This window comes from Pinus tabuliformis, chromosome 9 (assembly GCF_031772625.1).
Source record: "Pinus tabuliformis cultivar Carrire ecotype Pingquan chromosome 9, CPIR1, whole genome shotgun sequence".
NCBI lineage: Eukaryota > Viridiplantae > Streptophyta > Pinopsida > Pinales > Pinaceae > Pinus > Pinus tabuliformis.
The window spans coordinates 1,647,761,935-1,647,769,334 of NC_142307.1; positions in this window are offsets into that span (position 1 = coordinate 1,647,761,935).

Here is a 7,400-nt window from a genome sequence, read left to right on the forward strand (position 1 = left end):
GAAGTGGCTAGAAGTAACTCGATGGCCATTTGCAAAGACGGGATTTTGCATTCAATGGGTAACACAACTTCCAGACCATAAACTAGTTGGAAAGGAGTGAACCCTGTTGACGTTTTTACCGAGGTTCGATACGCCCAAAGCGCTGAAAATAACATGTTATGCCAATTTGACCGATGAATCCCAATGATTCGTTGGATCATGATGACTAAAACTTTGTTGATGGATTCAACCAGACCATTAACTTGTGGATAATAAGGAGTTGAACTATCATGACGCAAGCCATGCTGGCCTGTAAGTTCGGTCATCATAATGTTTCGAAAATGACACCCATGATCAGTGATAATCGCTTGTGGAATACCAAACCTAGCAATTATATGATTGAACATGAAAATTGCAGCTGTTTTGTCATCTGCCTCAGATGTAGGCATCGCCTCGGGCCACTTGGTAAAATAATCTACCATAAGGATGATATACACATGCCCCCGGCCAAGTGAGGGTTACATGTAATAAAATCGATACCCCATTTGGCAAAAGAACAAACGGAAATTATAGGGTGGAGAGGAGCAGGTGGAGTGCACATCTTTCGATCAAAAATTTGGCAATTGTGGCATTTTCGGACTGCGTTAATACAATCTTTAAACAAGGACGGCCAGAAGTAGCCAGTGCACAATATCTTTTGGGTTGTGGCATACCTAGACATATGACCGCCACACGCTCTAGAGTGGCAGCCATTTAGAACCCTTTCAGCTTCCTCGTGAGTTAAACAACGTCGAAAAATAGAGTCCACCCCACGGTGATAAAGAGGATCTCCAATAATTCTGAATTGTTGGGGCCAGAATCGTATTTTTCGACGTTCTGACCTTGAAATTTCTGGCCGAAAGGATTGGGTCTAGAGATAAAAGATGATATCCCTATACCACAGATCTAAAGTACTAATTAGAAACAAGGATTTGTCCGCAATGGGCTCCTCCGCCACAGTTTCCGTTTCAGCACGCGGGAAGTCACACATTAACTACGCAAAAACTAAAGATTTCTTAGACTTAGATTTTTCAAATTCCAAGTTGAGCTCTTGCAGGATCACAATCCATTTGGATTACTTTCCCCCGAGCAATTTCTTGGTCAAAATGTAGATCATAGGGTTGCAATAAAAAATTACTGTAGTTTTACGTAGTAAAATGTAGTGATGAAAACATTGGACAACTTGAATAGCTGCCAATGCTAATTTCTCCACATGTGAGTATTTTAGCTCAGTTGGATTTAAAGTTCGACTAAGGTAATATATCACATGTTCAATACCGAATTTATCTTCCTAAACTAACACCATTCCGATGGTGGAATGGGAAGCGGTGAGATACAAGAAGTAGTCCTGGTTGTAGTTGGGAGGATGCAATAACAGTGCATGGGTCAACGCATGTTCTAGTGTATCAAAAGATTTCTGAGCTATCTCATCACAATAGAATGGAGTATTCTGTTTCAACAACCAGGTAAAACCCTTTGTAACCTCAGCATACTTAGGAATGAATCATCGTAATGAGTTTGCTTTCCCTTGAAAACTTTGGAGTTGGCGAAGACTCGAAGGAGTAGGCAATTTGACAATAGCTTCAACCTTCGAGGGATCGATGCGAATGCCGGCTTTCGAAACAAGAAACCCCAGCAACCAACCCATTTCTATACAGAAAACACACTTTTGTGGATTCAACCTAATCTGATAATTCCTACACCTCATAAAGATTGCTCGTAAATGGATGAGATGATCAGCTCGATGTAATGAATGAGCAGGCAAATCATCGAGATAGGGTTGCACAATGTGCTGGATGTTATGAAATGCATAAGGCATGGCCCTTTGAGAAGTTGCTTCGGCATTCTTGAGCCCAAAAGGTAATTTGCAATAAGCAAATGTCCCCCATGGACAAATGAAAGCCGTTTTTGGTTGATCGGCAGGTAGAATATTGATTTGATTGTATCCGGAAAAACCATCCATAAAGGAGAATATTTCGCTGTCGGCACAATCATCAATGATTTGATAGATATAGGGAGTTGGGTAATTGTCCTTTGGACAGGCTCGATTAATGCCCCTATAATCGATACATATTCTTATTGTTCCTTGCTTTTTGTTAACCGAAACAATATACGATACCCAATCCGTTAACGGAATCGGATAAATGAAACCTTCTTTGAGTAATTTTTCAACTTCTGCTTTAATAGCAGCAGCTTTTCTCGGGTGAATCTGATGCAAATGTTGCCGGATGGGTTTAGCGTCCGGGTAAGTTCTGATTTCATGAACAACAATTGCGGGGTCAATTCCTGGCATTTCCTAATCTGACCAAGCAAACACGTCACGAAATTCTTGAAATAAGGCCTTATATATTTGAATTTCATCTTCCATACACGAGGCACCTATATGAATGTTTTCAACAAAGTCAAGGAATTCTTGAAATAGGGCCTTATATATTTTAATTTCATCTTCCGTACACGAGGCACCTATATGAATGTTTTCAACAATTCCCGACTTAACCGAAATATCAATACGAATAGTTCGAGAAATGTTTCCCAAATTTAACTCTGAATCAGGATTTTTCATTGGATTCTGAGGTTCCTTGACATATTCAGTCGTAAAAATTGATGAAAAATCATTTTCGAAATGATCATTCTCAGGTAAAAACAAAGATCTATGATGAATATCCTCCCATGGTAAATCATCAACACATAGGATTTCACAAATTTGCTCATCAGAGTGAACAAGTTCGGAAAACATTGTTGAATCGTTTGATGTGAAAAGTGATTCCTCATGGACCACACTCATTAAGTTAATTTTGGTTGAAGATGGTTCGGAAAATGACTGCACGGCCTAATACGCAATTTCATATGGACTCAAAGGCATAACATCACCAAATGAGTCTATCTCAGATTCGGAAGGTACGATCCAAGGATCATCATAAACAATGGTGTCTGACAAAATCATATGAATGGTTGCAAAAGAAGACGACGCATTGATCGGAGGAAAAGGAAAAGTTCCCAGTAAACCGGCATCTTTAACTAGTCCTACTCCAACATCCTTATACGGGATAGTCATTTTACCGACATGCTGAATGCTTTCAGAAGAGGCCGGGTCGGATGAAAAGTAATCAAGTTGGTCTATTGTTATGATCTTTCCATTATGAGGAAACTTTATAACCCGAAAGACAGATGAAACGACATCTATCATAGCATAAGACCAACTACGACCCAAGAGAATGTTGTAATCTAGAGGGGCATCAACCACCTCCACATCTAGATTAACAGTTTTTCCTTCAACCCCTATAGGTAAATCCTGTAGAATGCCAAAAGGATGAAACCCATAGCCATCAAAGGCCTTTAGAATCATCGGGGATTGATTTAGCGAAGGAGAACCAAGTGATCTCCAACATAGTATTGACATAATACACGTTGAGGCTCCCTCATCAATCACAATCCGATGAATAGGTCTGTTTCTTACTATCACTGGGATCTGGAAAGCCATTTGATGAGGTAAGCGCGGTGTACTATTTTCTAGATCAAAGATTATAACGTTCGAGTCCTGAACGTCAACAGCTCCTATAGCTGACAAAATTAGTTTATGCTGTGTTGGACATGACTGCAGCACTTCCAAAGCCGACATTGTTGAAGGTGAAACAGCTAAATCCTCAACAATGTTATAGTTTTGAGCCACTCTCGCATGTGGATTGAAAGCTGACTTTCAAAGTATACCCTTGGCGGGCGGTTTGATTACTAAGTCTGGATTAGGTTTCTCAATCTGTAGCGGATCGGAACCGGGAGCTGAGGTTGATGGGTTAGAATGACAAGATTCCGCTTCTTTACCATCAACAAGACTTTTACTTCCATAATCATGCGATCGAGTCACAACATGGGACATCATCAGTATGGGTTCTTCATTGGAATTTGAGGAAGAACCTATCATCTTACTGTCTTGACTTGGAAAAGGATCCTTCAAAACAGCAGGTGTTTGGGAACCTTTGACAATCTTCGCAACCTCTGCACGATGAGGGCAGTCTCTTGTAAAATGATCTTCATAAAAAATGAGACAAGGATAACGAGGTTTGCGTTTCGCATCATTTGATTCCGCTTTTTCTAGTTTCTCTTTCGAATTTTTATCTGTTTTATTTTTCTTCTTCCCTTTCTTCTTACCACCGGATTTTGATTTGGCTGTAGATCACTCTACAACATGAATATCGGCGAAAAACTACACGGAAGAATCTCCTATCGAGGAATCTGGAAAGGTTATGATAGGAGAAGAATTCTTGGAAGACTTCTTCTTAATTTTGGTATTAACCGTACCAATCATACCTTCAGCAACATGAGACCCTGAATGAGCTACAGCGATTTGATTTTGCTTAGGAAGACCAAGGATTTTCTCGTGTAACATACCTGACTGAGTATAAACTAATTCAAGGTACTGCGCTTGAGCAATTACTTGCTCCTCAGTAACGACTCTGGCCTTAGCTACATCCTCAGTGATCTTTGGCAATAAAGATTTTATAAACCATTCAGCTAAGATCTGATCCGAAATAAAAACCTTCACTAAACACCATCGACATCTCCATTCATGAATTTGATCTGAAATGTAAGTGGACGTCGACTGCTTTAACGAAGTTAATAATTCCGTGCCATTGTCATATCTGACTGGCAACTGAAAATGAGTTAAAAACGAAGTAGCTAACTGACTAAAGTTATAAAAAGTGGCTCGCGGTAACTCAATGTACCACTTGGCTACAAGACCAATTAGAGTGCACTGGAAAAGCCTTAAATGGATTGAATCATCTGAAATGGAATTAGACGCACACCAGAGGTGATAAGTCATCACATGGTTCGACGGATCCTCTCCTGATTTTCCTTCAAACTTAGCAATATCACTAGGAAACTTATTCGGAATTGATGTCCAAAACGGAAGATAGTTAACGAGATTGTTCGTTAGGCACGACAAGTCAGGCAAGTCCAAAGTTGCGATAAACGGTAACTGACGATTAGGTTCCCTAAAACTCCAGGTCATGATACCAGCCCTAGGAGGAGGATATCCAGGATAACTAGGAATTGGAATTGCACTTGGGATATTGTATCCTCCCAGAAAACTAGGATTAACCAGACCGTACTGGGGTTTTTGAGGTTGTTGATATGTATACCCAGGGTATGGTTGATACTGATAGACTGGTTGTTGCACAGCATGACCGAATTGGTACTATCCCTGGCACGGTTGTTAAGTAAATTGTGGTTGACTTGTGACAACCGTACTTGAACCAGGTTTTCCTACAGGCATCTGAACCGAAGTTTGAATTGTGGATCCAGACTGAGGTAAAGATGTCTGAGGAGTTGATACAGGAACAATAGAAACCAGAGTTGTCGATACTCTAGAAGTAGGTGGGGTGGATTGAACAGATGTTGCAACAGTTGCAACAGCCGTTTGAGGTGGAGTATGAGGCGTACTAGGCCCAGGCTGAGAAACTACCAAAGGTACAAAAGTTTGAATAGTAGACTAGACAGGTTGCTGGGGTGAACCAGAAACTAAAGGTTGTCCAGTTTGAGATGACAACTGTACATTCGGTTGCAAGACCTGTTCAGTTTGTGATGGATCCCACACTAAGACCATTCTGGGGTATGGACCCATAATAGGTTGAGAATATTGAGGACCATAACTGGGTTGAGGGTAGGGTTGATAATTCAAAGGTAAATTTCCCGTTCCTTGAACATATGATTGACTGGAGGGTGGTTGGAAACCTTGGTTCGAGTACTGACCTTGGGGTTCATACCCTTGAGGCACGTACTGATACTGGGGTTGACCTTCAGGTACATATTGATACTGGGGTTGACCTTGAGGTACATATTGAGTCTGGGGTTGACCTTGAGGAACATACTATGCCGTAGGTATGTACTGTCCTTAAGGTTGCCCCCCAGGCACAAATTGGGTACCTTGAGGTTTCCCCCCAGGCGATATTTGATGAATTTTAGGTTTCCCCCCAGGCGGTAACTGGCCACCTTGAGGTTGAGGATTAGGAATAGTACCTAACATCATGAGAATATCTTCTACACTCAATAGCTTAGTACCATTGTTTCCAGTTAATAAACCTTATTCAATGGGTTGAGGAGATGCTCCCACAAAAGTACCAGAAAGTGACTGATACCCAGAGGGAATAGAAGGAACGACGTACAAAAAGGATTCCGGCGATTGAGAAAACATGGACGACTGTCTTGACATATTTAACGGAGGATAGTAACCTCTAGGTGTTGGGTGATAAGGAATACGAGGTGGTGAAAACCTTAGTCCCACGTTTTCCAAAAAATTAGTCAATGAAAGATACTAAGCATTTCTCCTAGGTGGACTGTAAAAAATTGATTCACGCTCCCTAACTTCAATAACATGTTGATTTTCAGGGATAGGGATGCCTACTTCTTCTTTCGGAGTAGCAAGTTCTTCGATAGCTATAAGTCCAGAAGGAAGATTTTGGGTAATTATTCTTTCTACCCTGGGTGAACCAGGACCACTAGAAGTTGGAGAGGTAAACCCTGATGTTGGAGTAGCAGAAAATTCACTTTCAGGTTCAGATATTTCAGGTTCCTCACCTATATCACTAGTAGATGAAAAGCTACCAGTAACTTCAGAAACAGACACTGATTGTGGATTATAATCTGCTACTAAAGCTTGAAAATCAGGATGTACCACTAAAGAAGACTCTCCTTCTTCAGGTGACCCAAATCTACTGTCTCTAGGAGTTACGAGGGCTCTCAACCGTTCAGGCTGGCTTGATGAAAACTCAAGAGGTTGGCCCCGATGTCTACGGGACCTCCTCGGTAATTTAGCCACGATTAAATAATTTTAACTACTTCAAACGCAAACAAAGTAAAATCTCAATGAAAACCACCTAAAGCCTCTAAAGAACCAAACAAATTTGAATCACATGGCTAAAGAATCTAGGAGATCAAACCACACACAAACAATAACTTTCCGTACTGAAAACACTAGTTGTTGATGAAGCCCAACGTCACAGAGTTCAATACAGAAATGGTGGTTGGAACAGTTACCCCGACAACCTTCTTAATGAATAGACTGGCACAAGTTCCTCCACTAAACCGTCTCGAGTGAAGAGAACCCCCTAGAAAATCCAAGTGAGTCTAGCCGACGTCTGCTCCAAGTACAGTGGGATCTTCCCACCATTGTCACCTTAGGAAGAATCCTATAGAATATAGCCACCAAGGTTACCAACGGAAACAAATATACATGGGGGAACAGTCTACGATCCGATACGCATGCAAGGGTAGAGTAACAAGCTCAATCCCCATGAAGGCTCCTTGACATAATCCAAGGTTTACCAACAAGTGACCCCAGGCTCCTCGACAATGGTTAATCCGAGGTTTGCCATTTTTAATACGTG